Source organism: Eleutherodactylus coqui, chromosome 10 (genome assembly GCF_035609145.1).
Source record: "Eleutherodactylus coqui strain aEleCoq1 chromosome 10, aEleCoq1.hap1, whole genome shotgun sequence".
Classification (NCBI taxonomy): domain Eukaryota; kingdom Metazoa; phylum Chordata; class Amphibia; order Anura; family Eleutherodactylidae; genus Eleutherodactylus; species Eleutherodactylus coqui.
Genome location: NC_089846.1, coordinates 25,811,773 through 25,826,915, shown reverse-complemented (window position 1 = coordinate 25,826,915; position 15,143 = coordinate 25,811,773).

Here is a 15,143-nt window from a genome sequence, read left to right as displayed (position 1 = left end):
GCCTTTCTCCTCTCCATGGGGAGAGAAAGCCGCAACGGAATGCCGACAGCGGTTTCTCGGTGCTGCCACACCATGGGATTTCTGCAGGATTTCCGTCCAGTGGGAAGCCAGCCTAAAATACTCTGATGTGCGCGCAAAAAAGCAACATTCATTCAGAAAAAATGCTACGCTCATGCGCACATAAATACACGTACGCTCATGTGGAGACGTCCTTAGGCTACCTACACACGGGAGAACGCGATATCGGGCTGTGAAACTCAGCCTGATTTTGTGCTTGTGAACGTGCGATATACCCGCGGATGAAGATGTTTTTCAAACAAAATTTCACGTGCGATAGAGGATCGGAAGTGTTTTCCATTGATTTTAGTGGGAAAATGTGCATCGCACTCGCTTGCACTTCGCACGGCATGCGAAGCAATGGGCTATGCGCTTCGAGGAACGCGAAAAGTTAGAACATGCCACGATTTTTTCCCACACTGTGATGCGGTATAGGAAAAAAACCGCTCATGTATATGACTCCATTCAAAAGAAGAATGGAGTTCATACTCGTGTGAGAGTGGCCTTAGGGATCCTGTCCATGGGCGTTTGGTAAAACGCTGCGAGACTTCCTGCGGCGTTTTACCGGTGGTGGTAAATGTCGGCAGAGATCGCACATGGCTGCGTATCACACGCACGCGGTCATGTGCTGTGACTTTTATTTTTATTTGCCGCTGCTTCATTATGGGGTTGCGTATGAATCGCCGTCCGTTCACAATGTATTGCATACGCTGCCTATACGAAAATGTATAGGGCTCGCGTTGCGTGATACGCCAAGAAACAGGACAAGCTGCGATCTATTTCTCGCGCGTTTCTACACACACGCGGACGGATCAATGAAAGTCTATGCGCCTAATACGCAGTGAAAAACAACCCGTGGACATGCGCCAATATTTTTCACTGAACTGTGGGATTCTGTCAGGGAGTTCTGTCACGGGCGCCGAAGGCAACATTGTGACTAGAGATGAGCGAACGTACTCGTTTAGGGCAATTTCACAATCGAGCAGCGCTTTTTTCGAGTAACTGACTACTCGGGCATAAAGATTTGGGGGGCGCTGGGGGTGAGCGGGGGGTTGCAGAGGGAAGTGGGGGGGGGGAGAGAGCTCCCCCGTTCCCTACTGCTACCCCCGCTCCACACGCCGCCCCCCGAATCTTTTCGCCCAAGTAGTCAGTTACTTGAAAAAAGCGGTGCTCGATTGCAAAATTGCCCTAAACGAGTACGTTCGCTCATCTCTAATTGTGACGGATCCCGGAATGTAAGCGAACAGAACATTTCGCGGTCATTAGTGATGAGGGTTCGTATTGCTTCCGTTATATATGGCGTATAGAGTAACGCCATCGCAACGGATATAACATCGGACTGGACTTTTGTTGCAGAATTTTGGGGCAGAACCCAGTAGTAAAATTACGCAAAAGCGCCACATTCTGAGGTAACAAGTTGGATATGAAGGGGGCTGAGGAGATTATCTGTAGCAGCCTGTTCCTTTATTAGCATTTTAGCTGATTTTATAGTAGTTTTTCTCTTTTTTTCAACAATCTGTGTTTCTCCCACAAAACCAGCGACTTCATTAGCTGCAGCCCCATTGTAATTCCCGCAGCTGTCAGCTCCAGGCACATCAAGCGCCTGTATCCGAGTCCAAAACACAAGCTTCAGCTATTCAATTGATCTCTCCTCCAATCATAGACCTCGCTGCTCAACCTCCGGCCAATCAAATTCAGCGCCTCTTGTAACCCACCAATAGAATGTGGCCAGTCTGTGAATAGCATCCAATCACTGCGCGCCTTCCACAGGACGAGTCACTGCTGCTATGATTTCCGAGCGTTAGTATGCTGGAAGGTGGTTACGTAGATTGCGTAAATCCCCTGTGTTGTCCAGCAGGACAGTGTTTGGAGCCGTGGCGCTTCTAACGTAACTAGCGTAAGGACACTGTGCTGGCTGTGTTGTTGAGCGGCGGCTGGGAGAGAAGAACTGAGGTCGCACCAGGTAAGTCATTGCAGCCCAGACTGGTGGTCACCATTATTGGGGTGCACTCTGTAGTCAGTGGTTAGGGGGGGCATAATCTCTTGCAATGCCAGAATCTGCCTGGCGCCTACAGAGTAACCCTTTCATTGCTGGTATGCTATATGCATCCTGGCTATGACCAATGCAAAGTAGGGATGTTGTTTTGAGCAACTAATTTGAATATTTAAAGGGTTTTTCCAACCCCTTAAAAACAGTTTTGTGCAAAATTGTCGCCAGGCGTTTCTGTTGTGGTGACGTTACTATACGTGACACGTTGCCCCTGGGGGGCTGGTGATTGGCTGCTGCAGTCATGTGATCTGACGCTGCACGCGATACTCGCTAGGCGTTGTATGGTTCCCCCCGGTAACTACTGCCCAGGGTGCCGTTTCGTCTTTCCATACCTAATGTCAAATGTGGTGGCGAAGTGACATCGGAGGGACCCTTTAAAGGGTCCGAAACGCCATTATCTGTATGCACCACGAAGGCCGTAGCGAGGGATCTTTCGCTCAGGACCTCCAATTTATGGCCCAGAGTAACTCCTATTTAGACCGGCGTATTAGCATGCGCAATACATAGTGAACAGAACCCATTCATTTCATTGGTTTGTTCACGTGCGTACATATCTGTCGCGCAAAAAAAGATAGAACACTTTCTATTTTTTTTTTTCCTGCACACGAGCGGAAATCCATGGCGATGCTCTATTAATAGGTAGATTCCGTCCGGACAGCTTCCATGGAAGTCAATGGAAGTCGTCCGACCCGTGGCCCTTCTGCAATAATCTTTGCAGAAAGGTCGCAGGATCCGCGTCCTCACCTAGTGACGGCACGACAAAACCTGTACTGCACATGTGCGTCGGCCGGACCATCCGCAGTACAGACACGAGGTCACCGGCCGGGCATACTGACGGATTCCGCTGCAGGATTCTGCATGCGGAATCCAACCCGTTCGTGTGCAGGTGGCCTTAGGCTGAAAAAAGACGTATGCCCATACAGTTCAGCCTATTACCCCCCCCCCCCCCCCCCCAACGTTGATCCAGAGGAAGGTAAAAAACCCCAATGAGGTAGAGGCCAATTTTTCTCATTAAGGGGGAAAAAAAGCCTTCCTAAATCCAATCTGGCAATCAGAATAATGCCCGGATCACCGACGCTTCTGAAGTACTCGATGATATAACACGTACTGTTGTATCGCTCAAGAAAGGTGTCCGGGCCCCTCTTGTACTCGTTTATCGAATTTGTCATCCCCACATCGTCAGGCAGAACGTTCTGTAGTCTCACTGCTCTTACAGTAAAGAACCCCCTTCACAGTCACAGTCCTGGGTATAAATAGATGATGGCAGAGATCTCTGTATGGTACCCTGATATATTATACATAGTTATTAGGTTGCCCCTCAGATGTCTTTTTTTTTTTTTAAACTAAATAACCCAAACTTTAATAACCTCTCTGGGTCTTGTAGTCCGCCCATTCCATTTATTACCTTAGTTGCCCGCCTTTTTACCCGCTCAAGCTCTGAGATGTCCTTCTTGAGTGCCGGTGCCCAAAATTGTCTACTATATTCCATGTGCGGTCTGACCAGTGACCTGTAGAGAGGACAAACAATGTTCTCATCATGCACCCCTTGGCAGCAGCTGCCTGACACTGGTTGCTCCAGTTAAGCTTACAGTTAAAGGGGTTTTCCAGGGAAATCCTATTGATGACCTATCATCAGGATAGGTCATCAATAGCTGATCGGCCGATGTCCGTCGCTCGGGACCCTGACTGATCAACTTAGCAAATCAATCGGAGCCGTGTCTGCAGTTAGAAGCGCCGGCCACCACAAGGAGGTCGGCGTGGAGGCTTCCGCTCTGACCTTTGTGTATTTGCGGCGCTGATAGCATGCGCCCGTTCAGCTGATTGATCGGGGTCCTGAGCGACAGACCCCAGCCGATCAACTATTGATGACCTATCCTGATGGATAGGTCATCAATAGGATTTCCCTAAAAAACTCCTTTAACTAAAACCCCCAAGTCCTTTCCCTTGTCGGTGTTTCCCATGTAGTGTATCATGGTGACATGTTTTTCCTTGTCCATCTGCATAATGTTACATTTATCAGTGTTAAATCTCATTTGCTGCTTTTTTGCCCCAAACGTCTCCAGATCCGCTCGCATTCTGTCCTCTCGTGTTAATTACTTAACATAATTTTGTATCATCTGCAAATATTTACTGGTCATTAATAAATATAGTAAAAAAGAATATGGCCCAAAACCGACCCCTGTGGTACCCCACTAGTAACGTTGACCCCTCCAATACTGCCCCATGTGGTACCCACTAGTAACAATGACCCCCTCCAATACTGCCCCTGTGGTACCCCACTAGTAACGTTGACCCCTCCAATACTGCCCCCTGTGGTACCCCACTAGTAACGTTGACCCCTCCAATACTGCCCCCTGTGGTACCCACTAGTAACGTTGACCCCTCCAATACTGCCCCATGTGGTACCCACTAGTAACGTTGACCCCTTCAATACTGACCCCTGTGGTATCCCACCAGTAACGTTGACCCCTTCAATACCGACCCCTGTGGTACCCCACTAGTAACGTTGACCCCTCCAATACTGCCCCATGTGGTACCCACTAGTAACAATGACCCCCTCCAATACTGCCCCTGTGGTACCCCACTAGTAACGTTGACCCCTTCAATACTGACCACTGTCGTATCCCACTAGTAACGTTGACCCCTCCAATACCTACCCCTGTGGTACCCCACTAGTAAAGTTGACCCCTCCAATACTGACCCCTGTGGTATCCCACTAGTAACGTTGATCCCTCCAATACTGCCCCCTGTGGTATCCCACTAGTAACGTTGACCCCTCCAATACTGCCCCCTGTGGTACCTCACTAGTAACGTTGACCCCTTCGATACTGACCCCTGTGGTATCCCACTAGTAATATTGACCCCCTCCAATACTACCCCCTGTGGTACCCCACTAGTAACATTGACCCCTCCGATACTGCTCCTGTGGTATCACACTAGTAATGTTGACCCCTTCAATACTGACCCCTGTGGTACACCACTAGTAACGTTGACCCCTTCAATACTGACCCCTGTGGTACACCACTAGTAATGTTGACCCCTTCAATACTGACCCCTGTGGTACACCACTAGTAACGTTGACCCCTTCAATACTGACCCCTGTGGTACACCACTAGTAACGTTGACCCCTTCAATACTGACCCCTGTGGTACACCACTAGTAATGTTGACCCCTTCAATACTGACCCCTGTGGTACACCACTAGTAACGTTGACCCCTTCAATACTGACCCCTGTGGTACACCACTAGTAACGTTGACCCCTTCAATACTGACCCCTGTGGTATCCCACCAGTAATGTTGACCCCTTCAATACTGACCCCTGTGGTATCCCACTACTAATACTGCCCCCTGTGGTACCCCACTAGTAACGTTGACCCCTTCAATACTGCCCCCTGTGGTACACCACTAGTAATGTTGACCCCCTTCAATGCTGACCCCTGTGGTATCCACCAGTAACGTTGACCCCTTCAATACTGCCCCCTGTGGTACACTACTAGTAATGTTGACCCCCTTCAATACTGACCCCTGTGGTATCCCACCAGTAACGTTGACCCCTTCAATACTGACCCCTGTGGTACACCACTAGTAATGTTGACCCCTACAATGGTACCCCACTAGTAACGTTCACCCCTCCAATACTGACCCTTGTGGTATCCCACTAGTAACATTGACCCCCACCCCCCACACCCACCAATACTGCCCCCTGTGGTACACCACTAGTAATGTTGACCCCTTCAATACTGACCCCTGTGGTACACCACTAGTAACGTTGACCCCTTCAATACTGACCCCTGTGGTACACCACTAGTAACGTTGACCCCTTCAATACTGACCCCTGTGGTATCCCACCAGTAATGTTGACCCCTTCAATACTGACCCCTGTGGTATCCCACTACTAATACTGCCCCCTGTGGTACCCCACTAGTAACGTTGACCCCTTCAATACTGCCCCCTGTGGTACACCACTAGTAATGTTGACCCCCTTCAATGCTGACCCCTGTGGTATCCACCAGTAACGTTGACCCCTTCAATACTGCCCCCTGTGGTACACTACTAGTAATGTTGACCCCCTTCAATACTGACCCCTGTGGTATCCCACCAGTAACGTTGACCCCTTCAATACTGACCCCTGTGGTACACCACTAGTAATGTTGACCCCTACAATGGTACCCCACTAGTAACGTTCACCCCTCCAATACTGACCCTTGTGGTATCCCACTAGTAACATTGACCCCCACCCCCCACACCCACCAATACTGCCCCCTGTGGTACACCACTAGTAATGTTGACCTCCTTCAATACTGACCCCTGTGGTATCCCACTAGTAACGCTGGGCCCTCCAATACTGCTCCCTGTGGTATCCCACTAGTAACGTTGACCCCTTTAATACTGACCCCTGTGGTATCCCACTAGTAATGTTGACCCCTCCAATACTTCCCCTGTGTTGTACCCCACTAGTAACGTTGACCCTTTCAATACTGACTTCTGTGGTACACCACTAGTAACGTTGACCCCCTTCAATACTGACCCCTGTGGTACCCCACTAGTAACGGTTACCCAATTAGAGTATGTACCATTTATAACCACCCTCTGCTGTATATCATTAAGACAGTTAATTACCCACTTACACACATTCTCGCTCAGACCAAGTATTCTCATTTTATATACAAACCTCTTATGCGGCACAGTATCAAACGCTTTGGAAAAGTCCAGATATAGAAGATCCAATGACTCTCCCCAGTCGGGTGTAGAACGTACCTCCTCATAGAAGCTGATCAGATTGGTTTGACAAGAGTGATCTCTCATAAACCCATGCTGATACGGAGTTATACGGCCATTTTCCTTGAGGTCCTCGAGGATGGCATCTCTTAGAAACCCTTCAAACATGTTACCAATAATAGAGGTAAGACCTGCTGGCCTGTAGTTTCCAGGTTCACTTTTTGACCCCTTTTTTATATTGGCACCACAGTGGCTATGCACCAATCCAGTGGGACCGACCCCTTCACGTATTAGATCATTGCGTCCCAGGGAAAATTATAATAAGACTGGTGCTGGAAATGCGCCAGACAGACAGCGGGGGAATGAGGAGGCAGGTTAGAATAAAAATTGCGCTTGCTCTCTTATGAGCCCATAACTTTACTCTACGGGGTTTACAGGAACTGATGAGTTGCCTTTAACCCTCTCCAATCCACTGTCTGACGTCTAAAGACATTCTGATTGAAGGCCGTACAGCTCTGATGTCGGAAGACGTCCGGCAGGATATTCTTACTGTATATTACTGGCCGCTCTGTTGTCGGGGGCCTCTCCAGCAGGTCACATACCACAGTACTGGCTCTAGCCAGCAGATGGCGCCATTGTATAATGGCAAAAAGAGAAGGCCCCCTAGGAAACCCTGGATCCAAAATTGGATTGCAAAGGGTTAAACTTATCCCCTATTCTGTAGACAGGGGATAAGTGTCTGATCTGTGGGGGTCCTACTGCTGGAACTGCCATTGATCACCTGAACTGGGTCCCATGTCCACCCATATAAATACAGTGCCCGTCTAACATGTGCGCCTCTGCATCATGTATCTGTATGGGACTGCCGGAGATAGCGGAGTACAGGCAGTCCCATTAAGATGAATAGGCGTATCTATGCGTGACCAGCCCTCCGTTCATTCAGGACCTCCAGGACCCCTATGCCTGTGATTGGTGAAGGCTCCAGCAGTTGCACCCCCCACCAATCTGACACTTATCCCCTGTCCTGCGGACTTGTGGTTCTAGTCATCTATTTTAACCCTTTCCAATCCAATTTGTATCCTGGTTTTCCTAGGGGGCTTGCTCTTTTTGTGCCGTTACACAACGGCGCTATCTGCTGGCTAAAGCCAGTACTGCATAAGGTGACGTTGAATAGGCTCTGACAGCAGAGAGGCTGGCAATATACAGTAAGAGAACCCCGACGGACGTCTTCCAACATCGGAGCTGTACAGCCTTAAATCATAATGTCTTCAGAGGTCAGACAGCGGATTGGAAAGGGTTAAGACCCTTTTAAATGGAACGATTATTGTTCAAAAATTAGTCTAAACGAACGAAAATGAACGCTAATCGTCTAACCGACAAATGATAAATCCTTCGCTTTTCGTTCCTCATTCGTTTCATACAGGCATAAAAGCCGTCGGCTCCTTCACCGATCGTACGGTTTAAATGGCGCACGTTTGGTACAGCGAATGTGAGCGGCTGACCGATTTTCTCATTTGAACTCTGACATCGTTGGCTCGTTCATACGATATATCATTTGGTGTAAACAGACCCTTAATGACAAGCCAACAAGTGGCTACCTGTGATCTAGTGCCCGCAGTTATCAGCCATTGGCTCGCTGATTGACGGGACATCTGTCACATTTGGATTAAGTGGCGTTTTTTTTTTTCCTCCTTATCTTAATTGAAGAGATTATCAGTGTTTTGGATTATCTTCCTCTGAACGTCTTGAGTCTCCTGAGGATCTCCTTGCACTTGATGATCTTGTTAGGCTGCGGGTCTTGGTAGTGATTAAACCTCCTCGCTATCCCTGTCACTTGCCCGTTCGTTGGGGTCACATGTCAGGACTTTATGACCCACTTACTAACATGACTGGCACTGATTTATATTGAGATGGAACATTCGTTCCGGGAAGGGGATCCAGCGGGACTGACGCCATGTGCTTCTCGTGTTCACTGTGTCAGCGGGTGAAAGTCAGAGTCACGCTACGTAGGCGGCGCACACTGGCGCACCACGCTGACATTTTCTTTGACTCATCTGTCATTCAGTATGAGATTCACTGTTAATAAGTCAAACCTTTTCAGGTTTTTTTTTTTTACAAGTGTCTTTTTTCTGGGTCTTCTCACTTCTGGGGTTGTGAGTGTAAAAATATTTGGGTAGGAATTGCCATTTTTAGTCATTTAAAGGGTCACTCCGGGGAAACTGTTCTATAGCGTTATTTTGTTCGATGGAGCACGCTAGGGCAGATGATATACTTACCGATCTCTAAATTGATGAAATACCTGCTACTTTCCGGGTCCACATGAGCCGAATCCTCCATAGCGCCCCATGATATTCGATAAGGCAGCACACACTACCTACACACTAGGGTTTTTTTCATGCAGACTGCGTGAAAATACTCATCACATGTCCTATTCTTGTCAGTACCACGAATGAGTATTACGTAAATGTGCGGGTCGTCCGTAGATCGGACAGCACATGGACAGGTTTTTGATGAGAGTTGCGCCTGAGCCTTAGGCGGCCTAACATGAGTGGGTCGGATTCTGCATGCAAGAGGCCCGCAGCGTATTCCAGACGCTGACCCTGCGTACTTCCTATAACCGTACTGCGAAGGCTTGCAGGCGGTCATGCGCAGTACAGGTTTTTTTTGTTTATGTGTATTTCCTGTGCCGTCGCTTAGCGATGAAGTGGGTACCCGCAGCCCATACGCGAAGTGGGTACCCGCAGCCCATATGGGCTGCGGGCCAAACAGCCTCCATTGACATCAATGGAAGTCATCCAGCGGATTCCGCAGCAAAATAGAGCATGCTGCGATTTGCAGCTGTCATGGGAATGAATAGAGAAAGCCGCTTCTGGTCTCACAGCGAACGAAGGAGGATTCAATTAAACGGAGTAGATGTCACTTGGGATGACGCGTTCTGGAGCGGAGCAGATACTTCATTGATCTAGCGATCGGTATGTATATTATCTGTTCTAGTATGCGCCATGTTGCAATTGTATGCATGGGGCAAAAAGTTTCCCCAGAGTGGCCCTTTAAAGGGTTGCCCGGTGGCAAAAGTGCTGGAAGTGTGATAGCCCATTGGTTGCAATAAGAACACTTCCGCTGCTGTCCCCTATGACACGTTCTTCCTGCTGGCCCTGGCAATCATCTTATTACAGATGATCCCAAGCGGCAGGGTCCCTGGCGATTAACTATTATTGACCTATCCTGAGGCTGGGTTGTCAATAGATTTTGTCTATTCCTATGTAGCGGAAAAATTTTGACGGATTTTCTGTCGCTGTTATAGTGCATAGTTTTGGTGTGGAATGTCCGTTGTAGGCATTCTGCAACATTTTCGGCTATGTGGGAACATTCCCTAAACTGTCTCCTTTCTTCCGCTCTTCTTCCATGGCTGTATCTGTAACTGCAGCTAGTACACGGGGTTCTTATATTTTGGAGTATAGTGTTGAGGTAATCACTTAATTTAGGTGATACTCAATGGATATCGTCGTCTTATCAATCAGGTGGGACTAATTATTTGATGCATCGGAGAAGAGAACAATGAGAAACAGTCAAGTGATGTTTCCGAGTTCTTCTGAAGTGCTTCGTTATTTCATACAGCATCCTTTCCAGCACTTGTCTGGAGGTGATCACAAACGACTTCACCCCCTCAACAACCAATCCTAATTTATTAAACCTTTCATAGCAAATCCTAGTAAGTTTACAACGTGCACATGCATGTATATATAGCTGCGTATGCAGAGAAAATGATACATTATGTTCTACTGCAAAGTAAATAGTCCTTGAAAAAGACATTCAGTACCCAAGCAAAAAAAGAACGTTCTAGAAGCCTGACTATAAATACAAGGACATTTGTTAAAAAAAATCACTTATTCTTATAAATTGTATTTTTCCACTGCTTTGTGAAGTGGGGAAAAATGGCCGTAGCAATAATGTGCATTTAAACCATTGTTCCTGGGCTACTCCTACTCTATGAGTCCTCTACTGGCCATCTGAAAGGAACACTGTGCCGGCACTGCCCGCAGCCCACCGAAGGGATGGTAATGGTGTTGGCACCGTAAATAGATCACAGCCTGGCCTCGACCAGATATGAATTGTAGCCCAGTTTCGATGGAAGTTGGGCATGGGCAGGGTCCTGCCAGCTCCCTGTAATTCTTCATCAACTTTGATGTTTTACCGTAGAAGGCTGACCAAAAATAAAACTGCTTATCCTCCGAGCAGATCCTGTACTTCCAAGTGCAGACGGGCCAAAAAAATAATCTTAAAAGAAAAACTTCTGACACCTTAGAGCGACCTGTCAAAAGCTTTGATCTATAGGGGTTCAAGTGCTGAGACCCCCGCTGATCACTGAAATGAAGGGGCTGTAGTGCTCACCTGAGCGTTGTGCCCCTTCGGCTGCCATCGTTGCAGAAGCCAATGCGTTCATCTTCAGCTGCCCAGAGGAGTCGAAGGGTGACCATGACAGCTGAAGAATGCCACCGCTTGGGTGAGCGCCGCAGCCCCTTCATTTCAGCGATCAGCGGGGGTCTCAGCACCTGAGAATCAATGGGTTCTATTCACTGTGTATTGTGCTCCCAAATATGGCCATGTGAATTCAGCCTTAGTGTCTAATCGATGGGGGCTCAATTGCTGGGACCCCCACTGATTAATGGTATGTCAGTGCAGAACAGGACAGGTCCTCCAGACTCTCTCTACTTTGGTCAAGAGATGAGGACCCCCCTCTACTAACTCTGAGTTCACTAATAGCCTATTTGCATATACCCTAAACTCTTCAAGCCCTTGAAGGGACACTTTTTCACTAACATTCAGCGGAGTATAACCAAGAGCATAATATAATATATAGATAATGGGGTTGTCCATGGAAGCTGACTAAATGCTTACACGGACCCGTGGTATTTAGATCCTCCACTTGCCTGGTTCCGACCCCGGGTGAAGTGGTATGGCCCCTTTCTGTGTGTGCGCCGTGTCATCAAGCGGACTGGAGACGGACTTAGTTATTAAGACAAGCCCAACAACTACCCCCTTAATGATCTGACGGCACAAAGACAGGAGCTATATAACATGACCCATGTCAGAACCAGGCAAGAAGTGAAGGTTGTCATATCGCGTGCCGTATGGATATTTAGTCTATCTGGACAACCACTCTGATGCCAAACGTTTGGAGGAGCCTTTGCTATCCAGAGACCTCTTGCTGACTCGGATTTCTGTCCTCTTCATGGTTGGGTTTCAAGGACAGTCTGGAACAATAGGGGGCGGTAATATTCAGGTAAGAGTTTGTTGGTTCGTGTGACTTTAAGATCTGTGAGCTATTGTTAAACCGGTCATATTTTGTTGGATTAGTACAAGGACTATGAAGAGATAATTGGAAGACGTATAGTCTTTCCCACCGAGGATTTAGACATAAACAAAAATAGCCCCGGCTGCGCTGCCTCTAATTCAGCAGAGCTCAACTTAATCCCAGACAAGCCCGCTCCCTGCTTCCCAATCTGTTCTCATGCAAAATGAAATTCTGGGAACTTCTATGTAGTCATGCGAGTTCCTGCAACCTCCGGATTACAGAAGAGGCTCTATTGCAAAATCATTCGGGTTTTTGGTTTTTTTTTTTTGTATTGTAACGGGCTTCAGCCGCTTTTACATCTGCCCTCGGGGTTATGTTTTCCTGCTCCTCGAACGGAATCCCCTGGCGAATCAGTCCGAGTTATTATGGAACTCAACTGACCCTATTGACTAAAATTGGCCATCCCATGTTCCTCTGGGAAATATGCAAATGGAAAGTCGGAACAATACCTCTGCAGCGCCACCTATTGGAAGGCAGAATTTCTGCAAGTCAATGTTAGGTTCTTTAGACAAGCTCCAGTCATTGTTATAAGACTTGTTTAAAAAGTCTAACATTGTCTTGCAGGAATGCTGCCTCCCAATAGGTGGCGCTGCAGAGGTATTGTTCCATTTTCTTTACTTGCATATTTACCAGAGAAGCATGGCTGGCCTTATAAGTCCCCTCACACCTTCTAGGTGCTCTCCCTAATGATACCCTTCCCAACCCATGTTATAGGCCTCTCACCCAGCCAGCCACCTACCTCACTCTGAGGGGGGGGGGGCAATCACCCTGAAACAGTCTGTACCTGGTTATCTTTTCTTTCTGGAGAAGACTCTGGCTTTGGCTTATATTCCCAGTCACGTTACAAGAACTGTTAAAAGATCAGACATTGACTTTCAGAGATGCTGCCTTCCAATAGGTGGCGCTGTGGAGGCATTGTTCCATTGTCTATTTGCATATTTCCCAGAGAAGCATGCATGGCCTTAGAAGTCTCCTCCCACCTGCTGGGTTCTCTCCCTAAGAAGAAACGGTACCTGTCCCTACAGATGAAAGAACACCGTATAATAGCGCATTTATAGACTCCTGACCGTCCCTTGAGGTCATCGGGGTGGGGGGTGAAACGAAGTGAGTCGTCAGTGTTATTCTATAAACTATATTCAGCCCAGTCCTAAAATAGTTTGCATATTTTATATATTTTTTTCATTTGTCTCTTGTAATTTGCATGAATTGTTGAGTTCCCGACTCGATCAGAGCTTCTGGGCCTTATACTGCCTAAGGGGTTTTGGCCATCACATTCTCACGGAGAAGGCAGTGTTGGTGGGCAGAGGGTAAGGCGCAACCTAGCAAGGGTTCTGTGGAGCAGCAGGGTGGAGACAGGAGGTACGAAGGGGTCTGTTGGGGGAGAGACTAGGTGTAGTGTTCTGTGGGGCGAGGAGAGGAACTGGGGGAATGGAAAGGGGGAAGGAAGCCTGAGGGTCATTAAACGTTGGCAGGGGGAAACAGAATGTGCATTGGTCCCTTGGGGTTATAGATGGCACAACATCAAAGAAAAATGATTGCAGCTCAGCTGCTGCCTGTACTGCACACAGTTAGGCCCTGTTCACACGGGGTGGATTTGCTGCGGGTTTTCCGCACGGACAATCCGTCGCACTTACAGAAGCAGCAATGTTGATGAAATTTTTAAAAACTTTGTATGCAGCGGCGTCCCCCTCTCTCCCTGCCGTGTGCAGCGGCGTCCCCCCTCTCTCCCTGCCGTGTGCAGCGGCGTCCCCCCTCTCTCCCTGCCGTGTGCAGCGGCGTCCCCCCTCTCTCCCTGCCGTGTGCAGCGGCGTCCCCCCTCTCTCCCTGCCGTGTGCAGCGGCGTCCCCCCTCTCTCCCTGCCGTGTGCAGCGGCGTCCCCCCTCTCTCCCTGCCGTGTGCAGCGGCGTCCCCCCTCTCTCCCTGCCGTGTGCAGCGGCGTCCCCCCTCTCTCCCTGCAGCCCGCCAGTGGCGTCCCCCTCTCTCCCTACGGCCTGGCAGAATGCGCTTTCCCCTCCGGTAAAGCTGCGTCTGATGACATCCAGTGTAGTTTTCTTTTATTGACCTGTTGAACTCTACGCAAAACAACGAACAAAATGCGAATGCAAATGTGATCCGTACAGACCATGATTTGCATCTCGCTGTCGTCTATTTCAGCTCCTGTAGGAGGCGCCCTAAAGCCGGCTTCACCTTCATTTATATCCAAAGTGCAGTTTTTCTTCCCCCTCCACTTTGCTGCAGGAGTCCAAATCAAACGAAGTGTCGTCTTCAAAGGTTACATGTCGCGTCTTAGCAGATCAAGTCCTCCGCCCAGCGGGGGATTAAGATAGCGGGAAATCGCTTTTTAAGCAATTGCCTGGCTTTGCTGGAAATGGTAGATGTGCTGTGCGTCCTTCAGCCTGAATGTTGGGGAGGTGAATAGAGGAGGGGTCACTAAAGTTCCTACTTCTGTATTTTGCGTCACATTTCGGTCTTGCAAAAAAAAAAAAAAATAGACTACGTTTCCGTTTTTCTGCGGATTTGCTCACCAATGGTCCCCATAGAAGTCAATATAGCGGGGAATGTTTTTTTTTTTCTGTGTGCGGAAATGTGTATGCTTCACGCATGCAAAAAGTACAGTGAAACCTACATAAGCGTGTGCAAATACACAACGGCCATTGTGCAAATGCATACGTATATGCGCTTACGGCCTTAGAATGAATTTTTTTCTTTAATTTTCCTAAGTTTTCCGAGACTTTTTCTCTGATTAAAAAAAACAAAACACGAAGCGGCGGCGGCAGAAGATGCGTTTTATACATCTTTACATACTTCGTTTCTGACTGTCCGGTAATCCAGAATATTTGATAATCCACCCAGTTAATGCCGAATGAAAGGAATTTTAATCTATATTATAATTGTTGGATTGAAGCACTATTACACAATTTTTCGTTCGCGACCATTAAAACGTTCTGATGCTGCAGAATA